The following is a 21,023-nucleotide window of genomic DNA, read 5'->3' on the forward strand; positions in this document are numbered from 1 at the left end:
AATTTTTATTTGTTTATTTTTTTGCTTTCTGGTTTTGTTCTTTGTTCTTTGGTTTTTTGTTTGTAAGAAACTCCTTAACTTATGAAGCCATTTTGTCATAGATGGATGATGAAGTAATAAACCAAGAAATCGAGTTTTATCTTTACCTTTCATGCACCTGCAAAACATTCAAGTGGAGATCCTAAATACACAGTTTGATATACAGGTAAAGATTCGGGAACATATTAATGACACTTAGAATCTGAAAAGAATCTTATGATGCAATCTTTCTCCAGAAGCAAATTTGAAGGAGTTAATATATAGAGAGGATAAATAATGTGCCTTATAAGTTAATGTTTGCATGACATCAACATAATGAAACTAAGCCATACATTTGTGGCAGTTTACCCTATGCTGTGAAGTCAAAGGGCTCACTCATGGAAATTCAATATAGATCATGCATAATTTTACAACAAAGTTTATTTTTTTTCTCTTGAGACTCCCTTTGATAGAGAAAAATTAAGAATTAAAATTTCAGACAACTCTGATTACAACAACTGTGGGAAAAGAAAATTTCTCAAATTTATCTGGAGAATTTTTATTTATTGTTTGTTTGTTAATTTCCCTTCTTGTTTTAATGGGCTTTATTTTATCTGGCTCCACATAAAAAAAAATAAAAGGGAAGAACATATTTGGCCCAACATATTTTTATTGAGGACTAATATGTGCTAGTCATTATGTTGATACAATTAAATTTCTTGGTTCTCACACAATGTTGTTATAATATGTCTTTTTATTACATAATTTAACAATAATTTTAGAGACAATAGCTATAACTCCATGGGATAATCATTAAGTTCAAAACACTGATATACTTTGAACTACTCTGGGGAAGCATCAGGTTTAGATAACAAAGGTGCACATGTACATACTTATGCCCTGCCTTCAGTATATTGCAAGAAAAATATTGATACAGACATGAAAGATATTATCAAATTAGAATAAAAGAATAATGTGTCCCCAATTATCTTGTCTCCTGCAGAGATGAGAAGTGTGTTCCTTCATGTTCATCAAATATTAAATTAATTGCAAAAATGCTGCTGGTAGTTGGAGCCAAAAGGAGTAGGAAATTCCATCGTCAAGAAAACTCACGTTACCCACCTGCTTAATTTCCAAACATTTTTCAGATGTTTGAAAATGAGATAGGAATAGACATCTTTTTCTGACCTTAAAAAGTCATTCTGTTTAAATAGCATCTAAATTCCTTACCTCCTGGTAATATTGATCAGATTGTGTCCAAAAAATGTGATGTGTGTAGATAGTGGTTTCTGAAGAATATGCATGGGTCTGCAGGAAACAATAACCCTCAGAAACTTAATCCAGGCACCACAAGCCAGGTGCTATGAAAGATGAGGCCTCATGTTCATGACCTAAAGAATCTATCATTTCTGAGGCTAGGAGAAATCTTGGATGTCATTTTGTTCCACCCACACTTTGAAAATATGAGGTATTCCGGTCCAAACAAACACATTATCTAAATTAAAAGGGAAGGAAAGCAGAAAGAAAGAAAGAAAATGAGAGAAAGATGAAAGCAAGCAAGCAAGACAGAGAGAAAGAAGGAAGGAAATGAGACATTGTTATTTTATGGCTTTCCTTGTGAGAAAAAATAAAGTATATCATTTGCTGACACACCTAATGCTGACTGGAAGGCAGGAGCCACTTACTGTGTGCTAGGTCATAACCAAGTGGATGTAGGGCATCAGGCATGCGACTCATCTCCTGGGGTCTTCTGGTAAGTTAGAGATCATCTTGCGAAAGATGGATTGGTTGCTTGCAGAGTTGGCATTTGCCATGAGCAAATGGCAGTCATGAATTAGGCCTCTGGAGCATGTGACAGGACACAGACTATTTGTCAAACAGCAGATGACGTGGCATTGTGGAAACCCACAGCCTCGGTGGGGAGAGCAGAATCTGACATCAGACAAGTCTTTAAAGCTGATCAGGAAAAGCCTTAAGTACCAATGTAAGAAATTATGGAGAGTTCATGGAAAAATCCGAAAATGTCCAAATTTGCATGTTAGAAATGGGACGTCTATATTCACTTCACTATAACGATCAATTAGAAGAGGAAAAATCTGAAACCTTCGACAATAGTTAAGAGATTTTTCCATAAACTCAGGTAAAGAGGATGAGACCCGAATAAATCAGCAGAGTTTTGATGGAGGAAAAGTAACATATATTTTCAGGAGGTATTTAGTTGGCAGAATCAATTAATTTAATTATTATTTGACAAGGCAAAGAGTACTTAGCTTTTCATCCAAGTCTTTTCTCTCTGAGCTCCTGGCTAAACTCCCTGTTCCAGCCTCGTTTATGCTAAAGTGGAGCTATATCCCTGAGTTCTCTCCAACAGAATACGACAAAAGGGATGTGTGCCAGCTCTGGAGGAACGAACCTCCTGTATATATTCTTTCTCTTCTTGCTGGCTGTACAATGACTGTTGGTACCGAGGCCCTAAAAAGTGGCAGAACCATCAGATGCAAATAACCTTAGTCACTGAATCACTGTATGGAATAGAGTCACTGATAAGAAACCCCTGCCTTGGACTATTACATGATCAAGAAATAAACTATTTTATTTCTGGTTTGAAAGACGTAGTGAATGGTTTTAACAAAGTAACATAGGGTAGTAGGGCTCAACTGGAGGATTAAATAATTGTTATGGATTGAATATTTGCAACTCCCTCCCCCCCATCATTTATATGTTGAATCCTAACCCCTAAAGTGATGGTATTAGGAACTGGGGCCTTTGGGAGGTGATTAGGTAATGAGAGAATCTCCCTTAGGAATCGGATTAGTGTCCTTATAAAAGAGACCCAAGAGAGATCCCTCACCCTCCACCATGTGAGGATACAGTAATGTGAGGATACAGTGAGAAGGCATTGTCTATGATCAAGAAAGTTGGCTCTCACCAGACACCAAATATGTCAGCACCTTAACCTTGGACTTATCACTGTCCAGAACTATAGGAAGTGAATTTACGTTGCTTATAAGCCACCAAGTTTATGGTGTTCTATGATAGCAGCCTGAATAAATTTAAGAGAGTAAGTTAAATTAATTATTTTAGTTCTGGACAGGTTGATGGTGAAGGAACACAGCAGAAGAATATCCACTCCTTGGCTCAGAATCCTGCAATGGCTTCCTCTTTCATTTGGAGTACAGCCTAAAGCCTGTACACTAGTCCATGTGGACCTGCAGGATGTGTGCTCTATTGCCTCTCTGACTTCTACTCACTTGTATGGATCTTTCACCTCCCTGGTTAGTGGTATTCCTAGGTATTTTATTCTTTTTGTGGCAATTGTGAAAGGGATTGTGCTCCTGATTTGGAACTTGGCTTGGCTGTTGGTGGTGTACAGAAATGCTAGTGATTTTGTATATTGATTTTGTATCCTGAAACTTTGCTGAAGTTGTTTATCAGCTAAAGAATCTTTTGGGTGGAGACTATGGGCTTTTCTAGATATAGAATCATGTCTTTCTGCAATCAGGGATAATTTGACTTTCTTTCTTCCTATTTGTATGCACTTCATTTCTTTCTCTTGCCTGATTGCCCTGACCACAACTTCTAATACAATGTTGAATAAGAATGGTAAGAGAAGGCATCCTTGTCTTGTGCTGGTTTTCAAGAGGAATGCTTCCAGCTTTTGTGTATTCAGTGCAATGTTGGCTGTGGGTTTGTCATACACCGCCATTATTATTTTTAGTTATGACCCGTCAATACCTAGTATACTGATAATTTTTAACTTGAAGGGATGTTAAATTTTATCAAAAGCCTTTTCGACATCATTTTTTAATTTGTCTTGAGACAGAGTCTCACTCTGTCACTCAGGCTGGAGTGCAGTGGTGTGATCTCAGCTCACTGCAACCTTTGCCTCCTGGGTTTATCCATTTCTTCTAGATTCTCTAGTTTATTTGCGTAGAGGTGTTTATAGTATTCTCTAATGGTAGTTTGTATTTCTATGGGATCAGTGGTGATATTCCCTTTGTCATTTTTATTGTAGCTATTTGATTCCTCTCTTTTCTTCTTTACCAGCCTGGCTAGCAGTCGATCTATTTTGTTAATCTTTTCAAAAAATCAACTCCTGGATTCATGGAATTTTTGAAGGACTTTTCATGTCTCTATCTCCTTCAGTTCTGCTCTGATCTTAGTTATTTCTTGTCTTCTGCTAGTTTTTGAATTTGTTTGCTCTTGCTTCTCTAGTTCTTTTAATTGCAATGTTAGGGTGTTGATTTAGATCTTTCCTGCTTTCCCTTGTGGGCATTTAGTGCTATAAATTTCCCTCTAAACACTGCTTTAAATGTGTCCCAGAGATTCTGGCATGTTGTGTCTTTGTTCTCACTGGTTTCAAAGAACTTCTTGATTTCTGCCTTAATTTCATTATTTACCCAGTAGTCATTCAGGAGCAGGTTCTTCCGTGTCCATGTAGTTTTGCAGTTTTGAGTGAGTTTATTAATCCTGAGTTCTAATTTGATTGCACTGTGGGCTGAGAGACTGTTTCTTATGATTTCCATTCTTTTGCATTTGCTGAGGAGTGTTTTACTTCCAATTATGTAGTCAATTTTAGAATAAGTGTGATGTGGTACTGAGAAGAATATATTTTCTGTTGATTTGGGATGGAGAGTTCTGTAGCTGTCTATAAGGTCTTCTTGGTCCAGAGCTGAGTTCAAGTCCTGAATATCCTTGTTAATTTTCTATCTCATTGATCTGTCTAATATTGACAGGGTGTTAAAGTCTCCTACTATTACTGTGTGGGAGTCTAAGCCTGTTTGTAGGTCTCTAAGAAATTGATTTATGAATCTGGGTGCTCCTGTATTGGGGCATATATATTTAGGATAGTTAGTTCTTCTTGTTGCATTGATCCATTTACCATTATGTAATGCCCTTCTTTGCCTTTTTTTTGATCTTTGTTGGTTTAAAGTCTGTTTTATCAGAGATTAAGATTGCAACCCCTGCATTTTTTTTTTTTTTTTTTTTTGCTTTCCATTTGCTTGGTAAATATTCCTCTATCCCTTTATTTTGATCCTATGTGTGTCTTTGCATGTGAGATGGGTCTCCTGAATACAGCACACCGATGGGTCTTGACTCTATCCAATTTGGCAGTCTGTGTCTTTTAATTGGGGCATTTAGCCTGTTTACATTTAAGGTTAATTTTGTTATAGGTGAGTTTGATCCTGTCATTATGATGCTAGCTGGTTATTTTGCCTGTTAGTTGATGCAGTTTCTTTATAGTGTCAAGGGTCTTTGCAATTTGGTATGTTTTTGCAGTGGCTGGTACTGGTTTTTCCTTTCCATATTAGTGTGTCCTTCAGGAGCTCTTGTAAGGCATGTCTGGTGGTGACAAAATCTCTCAGCATTTGCTTTTCTGTAAAGGATTTTATTTCTCCTTTGCTTATGAAGCTTAGTATGGCTAGATATGAAATTCTGAGTTGAAAATTCTTTTCTTTAAGAATGTTGAATATTGGCCCCCACTCTCTTCTGACTTGTAGGGTTTCTGCAGAGAGAGCCACTGTTACTCTGATGGGCTTCCCTTTGTGGGTAACCTGACCTTTCTCTCTGGCTGCTCTTAACATATTTCCCTTCATTTCGACCTTGATGAATCTGATGATTATGTGTCTTCAGGTTGCTCTTCTTGAGGAGTATCTTTGTGGTGCTCTCTGTATTTCCTGAATTTGAATGTTGGTCCATCTTGCTAGGTTTGGGACATTCTGGGTAATATCCTGAAGAGTGTTTTACTGCTTGGTTCCATTCTCCCTGTCACTTTCAAGTATACCAATCAAATGTAGGTTTGGTCTTTTCACATAGTCCCATATTTCTTGGAGGCTTTGTTCATTCATTTTCATTCTTTTTTGTCTAATCTTGTCTTCATGCTTTATTTCATTAAGTTGATATTCAAACTTTGATATCCTTTCTTCCGCTTGATCGATTTGGCTATTGAAGCTTGTGTATGCTTCATGAAGTTCTCGTGCTGTGTTTTCAGCTCCATCAGGTCATTTGTGTTCTTCTCTAAACTGGTTGTTCTAGTTAGCCATTCCTCTAACCTTTTTTTAAGGTTCTTAGCTTCTTTGCCTTGGGTTAGAACATTCTCCTTTAGCTCGGAGGAGTTTGTTATTACCCACCTTCTGAAGCCTACTTCTGTCAATTCATCAAACTCATTCTCCATCCAGTTTTGTTCCCTTGCTGGCAAGGAGTTGTGATCCTTTGGAGGAGAAGAGGCATTCTGGGTTTTGCAATTTTCAGCATTTTTGTGCTGATTTTACCTCATCTTCATGGATTTATCTACTTTTGGTCTTTGATGTTGGTGACCTTCGGATGGGGTTTCTGTGTAGACATCCTTTTTGTTGATGCTATTCCTTTATGTTTGTTAGGTGCCTCTGCTGCAGGTCTGCTGGAGTTTGCTGGAGGTCCACTCCAGACCCTGTTTTCCTGAGTATCACCAGCAGAGGCTGCAGAACAGCAAACATTGCTGCCTGTTCCTTCCTCTGGAAGCTTCGTCCTAAAGGGGCACCCACCAGATGCCAGCCAGAGCTCTCCTGTATGAGGTGTCTGTCGACCCCTGCTGCGAGGTGTCTCCTGGTCAGGAGGCATGGGGGTCAGGGACCCACTTGAGGAGGCAGTCTGTTTCTTAGCAGAGCTTGAGTGCTGTGCTGGGAGATCTGCCACTCTCTTCAGAGCTGGCAGGCAGGAATGTTTACGTCTACTGAAGCTGCGCCCACAGCTGCCCCTTCCCCCAGGTGCTCTGTCCCAGGGAGATGGGAGTTTTATCTAAAAGCCCCTGACTGGGGCTGCTGCCTTTCTTTCAGAGATGCAGTGCCCAGAGAGCAGGAATCTAGAGAGGCAGTCTGGCTACAATTCCTTTGCCATGCTGCGGTGGGCTCCACCCAGTTTGAACTTCCCAGAAGCTTTTCACTGTGGTTTTGATTTGTATTACTGGGACAATTAGTGAGGCAGTGTGCCTTTTCATATACATGCTGTTCATTTGTATATTGTCTTTGGTGGAGTTGTAGTTTCAAATTTATCCAAAAGAAAAATACACAAAAGAAAACAAACAAACAAAAATCTCCAGGTCCATGTAGTTTTACTGACAAATTTTACCAATCATTTAAGAAAGAAATACTACTAATCTACACATCCTCTTCCAGAAAGTGAAAGAAGAGGATATACTTTTGAAATCATCCTATGAGGCCAGCATTATCCTAATTCCAAAAGCAGATCGGAGCATTACAAGGAAAAACTGCTATAAACCTTTATTGCTCATGAATATAGACACAAACATTCATAACAAATATTGACAAATAAAATTCAGTAATATATGAAAAGCATAACAAATCACAATTAGTGGAGTTTACCCCAGGAATACAAGGCGAGTTCATCATTCACCATTAATTCATTGCAATTTACCATATTAAAATTGATACATTAGTATATGCAGAAAAGGCCTACAATAAAATCTAACATACATTGTTTATGAAACATTCACATATATTAACAATAACAATGCTTTCAAAATAAATTATTATATTCTAATAAGAGAGATGTATGAAAATATCTACAGCTCACATAATACTTAGTGGCAAAAGACTAATTGACTTCTCTTAAGCTCTACAACAAGGCAAGAATGGCTTCTCTCGCCATTCCTATTCAATACCAACCTGGAAGTTCCAGCTAGTGCAGTGAGGCAAGGAAAAATAAAAGGCATACGTTGGAAAGGAAGAAATTAATCTATCCTTATTCATGGATGATATGATTATCTATATAGAGAATTTCAAAGACTCTACAAAATATTCCTAGAACTAATGTGTGAATTTTACAGTCTTAGAGGATATAAGACTAACCAACCGAAGTCAAATGTATTACTACTATATACCAGCATTAGCATTTGGAATCTGAAACTAAAATAATAAAATAATACTATTTACAATAGCACCCAAAACTGAACTACTTAGGAATAAATCTAAATATACATAAGATCGATTAATAAAAACCTGCAAAACACTGATGAAAAACATAAAACCTAAATAAGTGAAGAGCTATACTCTGCTCATGAACTGGAAGACTCAATATTAAGATGCTAGTACTCTCATATTTGTTCAAGAAAATCAATATAATCCCAACCAAAATTCAAGTAAACCATTTTGTAAACAGCAACAAGCAGACTTTAAAATTCACATGAAAAGTCAAGAAAATTAAAGTAGGTAAATAAATTCTGAAAGCCATGAATACATATATAAACTGGCATGTAAGTGGGGAACAAGACATCCAAGACCAGCCCAACTGGATCTGAAACTCACATCAGAGAAGTTCAAAGGGGTTTGCCCCCTAATCCTTTTATAAAAGGAAAAATGCAGGGGTCCTAGTTATGGTGGAAAACAGTAACACCAATTCATCAGCGGATGATCTGCACTATAAAAATGTTAAAGTCCTACAGGCAGAAGAAATATAAAACCAGATGGAAATATGAATCTCCCCACAGGAAGAAGAAAACTGTAAATAGTAACTGCATGGGCAAATATAAAATACTTGTTCTCTAAATATCCTTCAAGATATTGACTGTCTAAACAAAACAAAATAGTACGTATATGGGGTTTATAAAATTTATACAAGTAAAATGATAATAGCATAAAGCATGGGAGGGGAAAAATTGAAGTATATTATCATAAGATTCATATACTATATGTGAAGTAGTATAAAATGATTTGAAAGTAAAGATATATTACCATAAACCTGAAAGCAAACACTAAAATAGCAAAACAAAGAATTAGAGCTAATAAGGCAAAAGGGGAAATTTAAAAAAATGCATACTGTGTAATTCCATTTATATAACATTTTAGGAAATGCCAACTAATGTACAGAGACAGTAAACAGATCGCCGGTTGCTTTGCAGTGGGGAGTTGCAAGGGAGCTTGGGAAGAGAGTTGGAAGGAAGGTATTACCACGGAGAATAAAGACAGTTTTAGGGGTGGTAGAACTATTCACAATAGTGATTGTGGGATGATTTCAATGATGTAGGAGAAAACAAGTTGGAAGCCAAACACTGAGGAGGTTTAGCAAATCAAAGTATGATGGGATTTTAACCACAAAATACAAGTGTGCATAATAAACCTCTACTGTTAGGATCAAATGGCTCCCTTTGCAACTCTTCAGAGAGATACCTGCACTCCCCTCACTGAATAATAATCTATTTTGATGGATACCTGAGGAAGAGTTCAGGAGTTCTTTTGCAGGCTCAGTAGAACAAATCTGGGTTTCCCGACAATATTCTAATGAGACTTTTAAGATTCCATTTACAGTCTGTTTAGTTTGTAACTCAAATCAGTCAGATGAGATGCAATATTTAGGCCACAGCCACCTGAAATTTGCTTGAGACCAAAACTCTGCCAGGCTCTGTCTGAAAAAAGCATTTGAGATTTTCTAAATGTAGATAATAAAGACCAACTAGATTTTCAAGGAAATATGGAAAAGGACCCTAACAAAAACTATACAAACAAATATCCTTTTTTCACAGAGCCAGAGGGAAGGAATAGGCCAATTCAGATCAGTTAAGAATAATACATAAATGTTCAGCCCAACTTTCTCAAAGAGTGGAAGAGATGCTACTGGGGAGAACTATGTTTTCCTACACATAAGCAGAGTTCAAGACCTTCAGTTATTTAGTGGTGTGAATGTACAAATTTGGGTGGCATGCAGGTGCATTTGAAATTGAAGGAGGTGATAGTATTTAACCTCAATTTAGAAATAATACAGGAAGATTCAAAGGACTTCCCAATTCTATGACTTTAAGAAAAAACACTCTCCCTCTCCAAAGAAAGGAATCCTGGTATGTCCAGGGTGGTTCAATGCAAGTGTCTTTATGCTGCTCCCAGTATGTTCATAGGCAACAAATTTTTTTAAGGTAGGGTCTCACCAAATTTTTATTTTATTTTTATTTTTTTTAAGGTAGGGTCTCACTCTGTCACTTAGGCTGGAGTGCAGTGTGGCTATCATCCCTTACTGCAGCCTCAACTTCTGGGGCTCAATTGACCCTCCCACTTTTGTCTCCCAGGTAGCTGGGACTACAGGCATGAGCCAAAATGCCTGGCTAATTTTTTTGTAGAGATGGACTTTCAGCATGTTGCCCAGGCTGGTCTTGAACTCCTGGGCTCAAGCAATATGCCCACCTCAGCCACCCAAAGTGCTGGAATTACAGGCATGAGCCACTGCGCCTGGCCATAAGCAACATTTTGATTTGCAAACACTTACGTACTTTCTCTGAGTCACTGTCTGTATAACATGAACTGTTGACCTAGATCAAAAATGTTCAGTGGCAGGAGGAAGACGTAGATGTGTATAGCATGAATAAAGCTTTCCATATAATTGCAGAGGCCACTGGACCAGCTGATTTCACATGTGTACTCTATCAGTAATCTTCTACAGATCTATTTTTTAAATCAACATTGTGGTCATTCACCCTTCACTTGAATTATTATAATAGCTTTCTGGGTAGTATAAAAATACCAGACGTCAGTATCTTCTTATGCCAATTTATACTCCAGAGAGTTCCTTGATCGTGATTTGTTTTTATACTTGTTTAAAGGATTAACTCCTAGTTTGTTTTTTACTGCATCAGAACTAAACTTCTCTCCTGGCTTATCCTACTCTGGTTTCTAAATCCACAATTTGGACTTTCTTTCCTCCTTTCTTTCTTCCTTCCTTTCTTTCTTCTTTTTTTTTTTTTTTATTTTAAGTTCCGGGATACAAGTGCAGAACGTGTAGTTTTGTTACACAGGTATATGTGTGCCATGGTGGTTTGCTGCACCTGTCAACTCCTCATCTAGGTTTTAAGCCCCACATTCATTAGCTATTTGTCCTAATGCTGTCTATGGTTAGAATAAAAATGAGGTTGCTGCAAGGTCCTTTACAAAGACAACTCACTTCTGTAGACTTACGGCAGTAGGTCTGAATATGGATACCTTAATGGAGATATGAGTATTGTAGTAATATTGATGGTGATATACCATTTCTACAGGGATGTTGACAAGTAGAAGTGCCATGGTTATTGGATAGTGAGATATCTATAGTACTTTTCCTGGGATTGACACCTGAAATTCCATTTGTATGTAGGAGATGCCAATACCCATGAGAGCAAATTTACATATGTGAGTAGGCAAAGAGAGAAGAAAAAAGGACTACAGAAATCTGAAGTGGAAACATATACAGAAACATATAGAAAGAGATAGCTAGGGAATAAATGATGATCCAATTCCATGACTTCAAAATTTAACCTAGCGTGTGCCCTGATGCTGCCTATAGTGTGTACAGAACAGATCACCTGTGCCCATCAAAGCAGCAGCATTCTTGTTTGCCTTCAGGAATGGTTTGTTTTACCGGTCTGAGGATCTCATGCGACTTTGCTTTTTCTTATTCACCTGTTACTCAAGATAAACCTGGTAATTAATAGTAATTAATATGTGTAGCATTTAGAACTATACAAAGCTTTGCTTTAAAATTCTTTCTGAAACCACACCTGGAAGTCATGGATTATACCATCATTAGAAGGTACATCACAAGACAATGTTTAATTCATGATTGAGGAGGTGCAGGTCTCCTGAAGAGACAATGTGTGTTTGTTAAATAATGCTGCGAAACCAGACATTTTCCTGTTTTGTCCTGTTTTGAAATATTCAAAATGATTTTTCCAGGCTTTGCACATTTATTACTTTTAATGATGACTTTATTCAGATACCAATTATTTTCTTTGGGCTAGACAAGAAGTGTTAAGCCATATTTCTCCTGTAATTTAAGAAATTTTTAATGAATGTTAACTATGTTATTTTGTATACAGGATGAAATCCAAAAAGCTGAAGTGGAGAGTTGGGAATATTGTTTTCTGACAAGCTGAGATGGTTCTTCACCGATCCTTTCCTGCAAAGAACCCGAACAATAGGAAAATCTGCAATGCTGATTTCAGCGCTGAGAGATTTTCATTTTATAAAGCTCAAATTAATATGGCAAGAAATGCTTTGGAGAAAACAAACACGTGCCTAAGATATGAGGGGTGCCGACAATCTGTGTTTTAAGCTTAAAATTCTGGCTTGGTCCTATACCAGTAGGTTTGAGAATCACTCTTCATTTCAGTCATGTCTGCCAGCTGACACTTGAAACTTCCTCCCTCCACTCTCACTGAGGTAGAGTATTTTTAATATATTGAAACAGTGTAGAAATTTCACAGAAGTTTTAACTCACCTGGCTGCAGGAGAACTTTTGAATTGATAGAGTTGATGTCTGCTGGTGATAAGAACTTAACCACATGGAAAGCCTCGCAACAATTGCAAAGCCCTTCCGCATCTGTTCCCTGATGCCCACCATCCCACTAGGGGTTGCTGGAGACATTTATTTAAATATATGTCAATCGCAGGTGTTATTTAAACAGCTGTTGAATTCAGGGAAAACACCTGATCGGGTATTTTCTATTTAAAACATGTTTGCACTAGGGTAAAAAGAACTGAAAATCTGTCTTTTAAAAAGAAGTTGTTTTGAGAGAAGAGAAGAAAGGTGGGGTGAAAAGGAAAGACACAAGAGGGGAGAAAAGACAGGACAAAGGAAAGAAAATGGAAAAGATTAGAGAGAAAGGAGACTGGAGAAAGGAGAGAGTGGACAGGGTAAGAAGGGAGAGGTGGGAGAAGAGAGAAGCTGAAGAAGAGAGGCAGGAGTAAAGAAAACCAAGAAAGGAAAGAATGATGAAGGAAACCAGGAAAGCCAATAGCAAATAAAAATGCTCCGTGCATGGCATCTGAAGATGGGTAAAAAACAGCTTTAGCTCAGGTGTGAGAGGCCACCATAAGCATCCACATTTTAAAGAAACACCAAGACGTGCTCTCAGGGACAGGAAGATCGACTTTCCAGGAGTCAAAATTTTAATGACTGTCTTCCCTGTTTTTCAGGATGAACAGGTGGCGAACATATACCCCACAGATATGCTGGACAAAGGAATGAGTCACATTAGGGGTGAGATAGAAGCAGGAATCATGCTACTCAGAAGAGTGCGCCATCTAAAACTTATAAATTGTTATTTGTGAACTTTTTCATAAAGGTCATAATATTTTCAGACCACAGTTGAGTGCGGGTAACTGCAAGTGTAAGAAACGAAACCAAGGATAAGGGGGAGCTAAAGTTCTTCCCCAAGCCTTCTTCATATACTAACAGTGGACAATGTTAGCATTTCATCTGCAGCAGATTTACTCCAGGAAAATTGATGTAAAACATGATGTCCATCCAATATAGTGAGGCCTTTGGGGAAATGCCTGCTCCATTGTACTAGCTTGGGCAGGCTACATGCACTCAAATTCTCTCTGGAACCCCTTGAATATAACTTAATTAATTTCATCCAAGTTGGAGATAAATGCTGAGGCTGCTGCTGGGACTTCGGTGGAGAAGTGAGGGGCAGATTCTGCTCAATCGTACTGATAGGAAGAAATGGTGAAAATCCCTGGGAACTGGATCATCCTGAATAATAAGAATGGGAGATTTCTGTTTAAATCAATCACAGCAATAATTCTCAAATGTAATTCCCAGACCAGCAGCCTCAGCCTCACCTAGGGACTTACTTACAGAAATACAGATTCCTAGGTACCACATCAGACACATTGTGTTAGAAACTACGTCAGGTCCTGCAATGTGTGTTTAAACAAGCCGTCCAGGTGGTCCTGATTCACTCTAAAGTTTGGGAATCTAAGAATCACTGAATTAGAGAACGAAAGGAGACACAGGTATGAGCCTTTGAATTGCTGTGGTGAGTAGGAATATGTTTTGTTTCCGTGTATTACCCATTCAGTCAGAGCAAGGACTAACAGCCAGATGTATTGATGTCACCCAATTGACTCGTGCCCTATGACATTCCTGTGTTCCATAAAAACCGTTTCCAAGCATAGGTGACTTTCTTCCTTCCCATCTTTCACTTTACAAACCACTCCCTTGTAAAGTACTATCAACAAGGGGAATAGGCAATATTGTCAGGAATTAAACCCAAGGAGAAGTCAAAAGCCATCCTTTTCCCGTAAAGTCATTGTGCACTTGCCTCATTTCCTGTTGACTGACTTTCTCTTGGGAATAGAAACCAGGAAATCTTTGAGGCAGGTGCAGTTATAACAGATGTTACAAAGCCGGAGACAGCTCACTGCTTCCCCTATTTGTTATTAACAGTATAATTCCTCCACACAGAAATCAGCTTGAGTCTTCACAGAGAAATGCCTCTTTCCTAGTAAGATTGTGCATTTTCCTCCAGGAAGCTGTGCTTTCTTCTGATATCTCAGTAAACCTCTTCTATTGCCCATGGACTGTCAGGCGGCATTAAAGTTTGTTTGGCTTTTGCTTCCATCTCATATAAACTGACCTTGCCTAGGTACTCTCTCAGCCTCACTGATATAAAACTTCAATTACCTAGAAACAGAGTGTTTCTTATAAGACCCTTCTACTCACCAGATGTTTTTCCTTTCAATTGACTGTAGCATAAAGAGACAAAAGAAGAGGAAAAATTTTCTGGAATTTATATTTTTAGAAGGCACAATAAGAGTTGATACACAGAAGCAAAGAAGGCAGAATGAAATCATTATTAAGCATGGGCTTTGGAGCCAGCTTGGCTCAGCTACCTAATGGCTGTGTAAACTTGGTCAAGTTATTTCACCTCTCTTTTTCCAAAGGATGGGGGTAATAGCTCCTGGCTCACTGGACTGTTGGGAGGATTAAATTGTTAACTTACAAAAGTTATTATTAAACTGAGAAGTATTAAGCACTCTCTAAGTGGCTGTTATTATTATTGATATTGTTGACCTAATACTCCACAAGATACTATATTGAAAGAATGATCCAATTATATTTACCATTTCTTATTTATCAGTGCAGGGAAATAAGCTGCTGTAGAAAATGGGAAGCTAACCTTCAGTATCTCTTTTTCAGAAAAGACATCGCCTTCCCATGCTGCCTAATTAACTCTCTTGTTAGTTAAATTTTCATTCACATTTGCCTTAACTCCTCACCTGAATTATCTGATCTTTGAGAGCAGGTGCTCCGCGTTAGTCTTCTTTGTACAAGCCAGAATACTAAACAAAGCAACTTTCATATTGTAATAGATTTAATTTTCAGAAAGATGTTTTCCAGTGAACCAGAAAGAATAATTACCCCTAAATCCTCACTCATCCTGGCACATTGAGGCTTTACCTTGTATTCTGTTTCTCAGGGCACACCCATGGTGCTGTGAAAGGCACTTGCTTCCACAAGGCTTACTTCTGTGTTATGATCTTCAAAGTGACATCCAGGTCAAACACTCAGGTGATAGAAGACTCAGGAGCCACATCTAGATGAGGCAGGCTCTCTGGGAAATTCAAAACATGACTATAATGTGGTACTTGCTCCTCCTCACTCCCAAATATTATTCTGAACTACCAGACTTTAACATCAATAAGAGACCTTTGGAACATTAAAGTAGCTAGTCCAGTGAGAAGTAGTATAGATGTTTAAAAAAGGAGAGCTCAAAGTGGGTGGTCAGAAAAGTCTTCCTGAAATGGCTGCACACTGAGGTGGATCTTCTACACCAAGGAGCCTGCAGTTCCCCCACCTGTCCCGATGAGTGTGACTCACATCACGTAGCACAGCCCTTCCATATTACAATGCTTACAATGGATACTCCAACAGAAAAAAAGAATCTAGAAAAAGTTTTATATGATAATGACCAATAAAAACATGTCATGTAGTACTAAATGCTGTAACTAGTTCTTCATTAAATAAATCCAGTAATTACAAAGAACTTTAAAGTAGTCTTCCTCTTCCCAAACCATGCAGCCTCAAAAGTGCATAAAAGGATTTCTCCTTTATGAAGATTTATATTAAGGCTGCTACATTTTAAAATGTAGAGGACTTTTTTTTCTTTTCTTCTTTTTTTTATTTTAATGAGAAAGCTTCTTTAAACCAGGTATTCTGCTACTCTGGCATTTTGTATATAAAGTTCTATGATAATCAACATGTCATGTGAGACTTAAAGTCCTGTAGGAAACTCTTGTGATTCTAAACCATTAAGTGCCTGGAGAGTTGGGGCTCTATCTAATTTGTAATTTATCCCCAGCTTTGCAACATACCAAGCACTTAATAGATATATAGTGAATCAATTAAATCAACTAATATATGTTAAGGTTAAATTAATTGTGGTGTGTTCTCTTGTATTCTGTTTTTAAAAGCTAGTTGACTACATATAATATGTTGGGTTCTGCTTATAACCTCATGGTAACACACTATCAATCATAAAAGTTAACAAGAATATCCAATGGTAACCAACCATGTTTGATAACAAAATTTTAAGGTAGCCAGCCAAGACAATGATGATGATGATGAGGATAATTCTGTCAGTCTGTAGCACATTCTATAATTTGGAAAATTCATGAGTATTTTGCCACCTGCACCAGGATCCCCATGGCAAAATCAGGTGAATTTTGGTTCCTCTCTTTACTTCAGATAATATATATTTTTTTCATCTGCAGAATGAATCTACCAGGAGCACAGACTTTGGGATCACCATTGTGTCTGTTATAAGTGTGCGAGTGTGTGTGCACAGGTGCGCGTGCATGCGTGTGTCTTCCATTTTGAAACAATAAGCTAGTGGTTTTCTAACCTGACTTCTTATGAGAATTCATGCAGAGTTTAGCTTATAAAAAGTACACCAGTTTTGGCCCCCACCCACCAGGACTGAACTGAAGTCTCTAGTGATTAAAACTGACAGATAAAATACAAGATACCCAATTAAATTTGGATTCTACATAAACAGTGAAAAAAATACAAGTATGTTCCATAATATTTAGAACATATACTTAAAAATTATTTTTATCTAAAATTTAAATGTATCTGGGCGTCTCAGTTTTTTGTTTTATTTTATCTTTGTCTTTTTCTTTCCTGTCTCGTAGACTAACTCTGCCAAGGGTCTAAACTGGGAATCTCTATTTTCAGCAATTCCCATGCTAATTATATTAAATCTAGGTCTTTTTTTCCCCCCAAACTTTCTTCTTTATTTGTTCTTCTTTTTTAAATTCACATTTCAGACTTAAACCAAAGAGCTATCACACAACATACATATTTTTAAAATTGAGGAGTTAAATATTTCTTATATAAGTAACTATCTCAAAAGTGTATTAATGATTCCAGGTAAGCCTTTTTATTTTAATAAAATGCTGTTTCAAATGTCTTATTATTTACTTTGTATCCATCATTTTATTCAAAAATATTTCTACACTATATTTACTGTTACATGAGATCCATGGCTATCCAGTTTGGGATTTTTAAATGATATTAAACCCCTCGTCAAGAAAATAAGATGAAAAGCATGCAAGGTGGTCTTTTCCTGCAAGATAATAAAGTTCTATCTTTTCTCCAGTAGAAGTAGCGCAATTTCAAAAGTTTTATCACAATTATTTAGAATGAGGAAAATAATAACTAGAGCTTCTTTCAAAATTACCCTAAAGAGGAGGAAAAATAAAAGTCAACCCAGAGAAGAACAAATGGGCAAATAAGGCAAGCGCAACCAGGTCTCAGGGAGGAATTTCTTAATCCCCACAGCTTGTAATCGGGAGTTAGGACCCAAGGGTGTGAAAATTGTCAGTGCAGCAACACAAAATCCTAGAAAGACTCAGTAGGTGCAGAGACTCAAGATGGTATATGAGCAGTTGCTGAGATCCTAGAGTCTGGGAAACACAGCACATTCCAACGCAAATCCCGGAGCCCAGGTACCATGGGAACAGCTGATCCTCCACAAACATCTATTGATATGTGGAGATGAGATGGGCCCTGACATGCTGTCTGGATATTATGAGCAAGGTGGAGGGTAACCAAGGGGACCAGGCCAACAGCACGGAGCTGCATAAATCCCAGCTGCGAATTCAAAAGGGATGCCTAGACTTGAATATTCCTTTTGCCCCCAGCTAATGTGTGTACTGACCTCTGCTTAAAGAGCTTGGAAATATTTTTAAGTAATTTAGTTCCCATAAATAGAATGTCCTCTTCAGGTGTTATGTGAGGAAGAACTAAAAATAATTAGTGCAAATGATCCTCAGACCTTCCACCACCTGAAAGAGCTTAAAAAAAAAAAAGGGAGGTGCGGGGGAAGGGAATAAACTTTGGTGCTTTAAAAAGAAAATAAAAAGTGTTTTGTACTGCAGGAAGCTGGTAGAAAGTTTATCCGAAAAAAAATTCTGATAAATTGCATCATTTAAGTACATTCCGTGTTACTCATTAAAAATGTAAAACATATTTTTTAAGTTCATTTGGTATGATCTCTAAGTGGTTGCTTGGGAAATGTGTTGCAATTTGTTTTATATACCTGGCCTTAAATACTATGAAACTTCCACTTAAAAAAATAGATACATTGTGTAGCATTTAAAACACATGCTTATTTTAAGTCTTTCTGGTTTCCTAATTCAGTTTCAAGCTGAAATCCTATGAGGGGCAAATTTCATTTAAATTTGGCAAAAGGCAGCTTTGATTAAGGTAAAAGGGAGAAAAACATATAAACAAGCAATGAAATCAGACTTCCTGGAGTGCTGAGTTGTGAAACTTTTGATTTTGAGAAATACTAGGTATTTATTAGGCGTTTCACTGATGCCTTCTTAGTGCTCTGTGAAATACAAACAGGAAATAAAAATGGGAATCTATGGAGAAAAGAAGGAAAAACTGAAGTCTCCTTCATGATTTCCTCTTTCAAAAATTACCAGTAATCTATCCAGGGGACCTCATGGGTTGTCTCAACCATATACGTTGCCTTCAAAATACTTGAGAAGATAATACTGGAGGGAAAAAACCATGATTTCAAGTCACAATATTTCAGTGACAAAAGCTGACCACAGTAATACACAGATCATGAACAACGCTAGCCTCTGATCCATCTCACTTTTGGGTTTGGAGATTCCTGTCTGGGGACATGTACCTGGATATAGGTGTTGGGGATGCTCATCACCTATTTTGCCTGAGAGCAGACAAAAATTCAGAACTAAATGTGTCTTATTTTTCCTTTCCATTCTCTTGTCCTGTCTAATATCCTATCTGGCTAAATATTTTTATAAAGTGTCATGTTTACTCTCAAGTAACTAAAGTCAGAAATGAAAGTAGGGATATCATTACCAAATCTATATAAGATAGTATTAGGAACAATTGTATGTCAACAAATTGGCTAATCTAGACAAAATGTGAAATTCGTGTAAATATACTAAGAATAAATTATAAAGAGATAGAAAATCTAAATACATCTAAACTAGTTGTGTGGGGCAGCGGGTAGGGGGTGTGGGTGCTGAATTAACAATCAAAAACCTTTTGACAAAGAAAAACCCTAGACCTAGGCTTCACTGGTGAATTCTACCAAATACTTAAGGAAGAAATCACAACAGTTCTCTCCAAACTCTTCTAAAGCAGAGGAAACACTTTCTAACTCATTCTATGAGGCCAGAACTACGCTGATACCAAAGCCAGACAAAGACATTATAAGATATATGTTATAAACATTTATGTAAAAATCCTTGGTAAAATCCTAGAAAACTGAATTCAGAAGCATATTAAAGTGATTATACAACATGACCAAGTGAAATTTATTGAGATACAGGATGGTTTAGCATATGACAATGAATTATTGTAATATGCCACATTAACAGAATGAAAGGGTGAAGCATGAGAATATCAATAGACACAGAAAAAGCATTTTATGCATTTCAATATCCCTCATGACAAAAACACTCAACAAAATGAGAACAAAAGGAAAGTACTTCAACAAAATAAAGACTACATATGAAAAACCTACAAACAACATCACACTCAATGTGGAAGAACTGAAAACTTTACTTCTAAGATCAGGAACAAGACAAAGATGCTTGCTTTAACATTTATAGTCAGCATAGTATTAGATGTTTTAGCCAGAGCAATTAGGCATGAAAAATAAATAAAAGGCATCCAAAAGTAAAATTATCTTTGTTCACAGATAATACAATCTTGTATGTAGAAAACCTTGAAGAGTTCACAAAAACCGTTACAATAAAGAAATTCAGTAATGTATCAAGCAGAGCACAAAACCAACAAACAAATCAGTTGCATTTCTATAAACTAAAAATTAATAATCAGAAAATAAAATTTAGAAAGAAATTTCATTTATAATACCATCAAAACAAAAAACTTAGGAATCAACTTAACCAAAGAGATAAAAACTTGTAAAAAGAAAACTATAAAACATTACTGAAAAAAATCAAAGAATACAAGTAAATGAAAAGACATGCTGTATTTATAAATTGAATACTTACTATTGTTAAGATGTCAATACTACCTAAAGCTACCTACAAATTCATTGCAATCCCTATCAAAATACCATTTTTTTTTGCAGAAATAGAAAAAAATCCATTTGAAAATACGTATGGAATCTCAAGAGATCCTAAATAGCCAAAACTATTTTGAAAAAGAACAAAGAGGACTCACGCTTTCTGATTTCAAAATTTACTGTAAAGCTACAGTAATCAAAACAGTGCAGCACTTGCATAAATATAGAGATTTTCACAGATAGGAGAGAATAGAGAACTCAGAAATAAACCCTTGAAGATGTGGTCAAATTATTTTTAACAAGAATACCAAATTCATTTAAAAAGGAAGACCATATTTTTAACAATGGCACTGGGAAAACTGGATGTCCACATACAAAAGAATGAAGTTGGTCTCTTCCCTTAAACCCAATAACAAAATTAACTAAAAATAGACCAAAGACCTAAACAGAAGAGTTTAAATTATAAAACTCTTACATGAAAAAAATAGGAGGGAAATTCCATGACACTGGATTTAGCAATTATTCCTTGGATAAGACACAAAAGCACAGGCAATGAAAGGAAAATAATATTAATAAATTGGACTTCATCAAAATTAGAAACATTTTGCATCAAAACACACTAATTAACAGATTGAAAAGGCAACTCACAGAATAAGAGAAAATATTTGTAAATCACATATCTGAT

General features: G+C 36.9%; 1 long non-coding RNA gene across 1 annotated transcript in view; it reads right to left on the reverse strand.

The window, feature by feature from the left end:
- Nucleotides 1-1,716: 1,716 nt before the first annotated feature.
- LOC134735870 (uncharacterized) overlaps nucleotides 1,717-21,023 on the reverse strand; it is a 69,517-nt gene continuing 50,210 nt past the window's right edge. Inside the window, exon 3 of the long non-coding RNA XR_010119434.1 lies at nucleotides 1,717-1,860. This is a non-coding gene — a long non-coding RNA (uncharacterized lncRNA). The remainder of the gene's footprint in view (nucleotides 1,861-21,023) is intronic.

Source organism: Symphalangus syndactylus, chromosome 24, assembly GCF_028878055.3.
Source record: "Symphalangus syndactylus isolate Jambi chromosome 24, NHGRI_mSymSyn1-v2.1_pri, whole genome shotgun sequence".
Taxonomy (NCBI): domain Eukaryota; kingdom Metazoa; phylum Chordata; class Mammalia; order Primates; family Hylobatidae; genus Symphalangus; species Symphalangus syndactylus.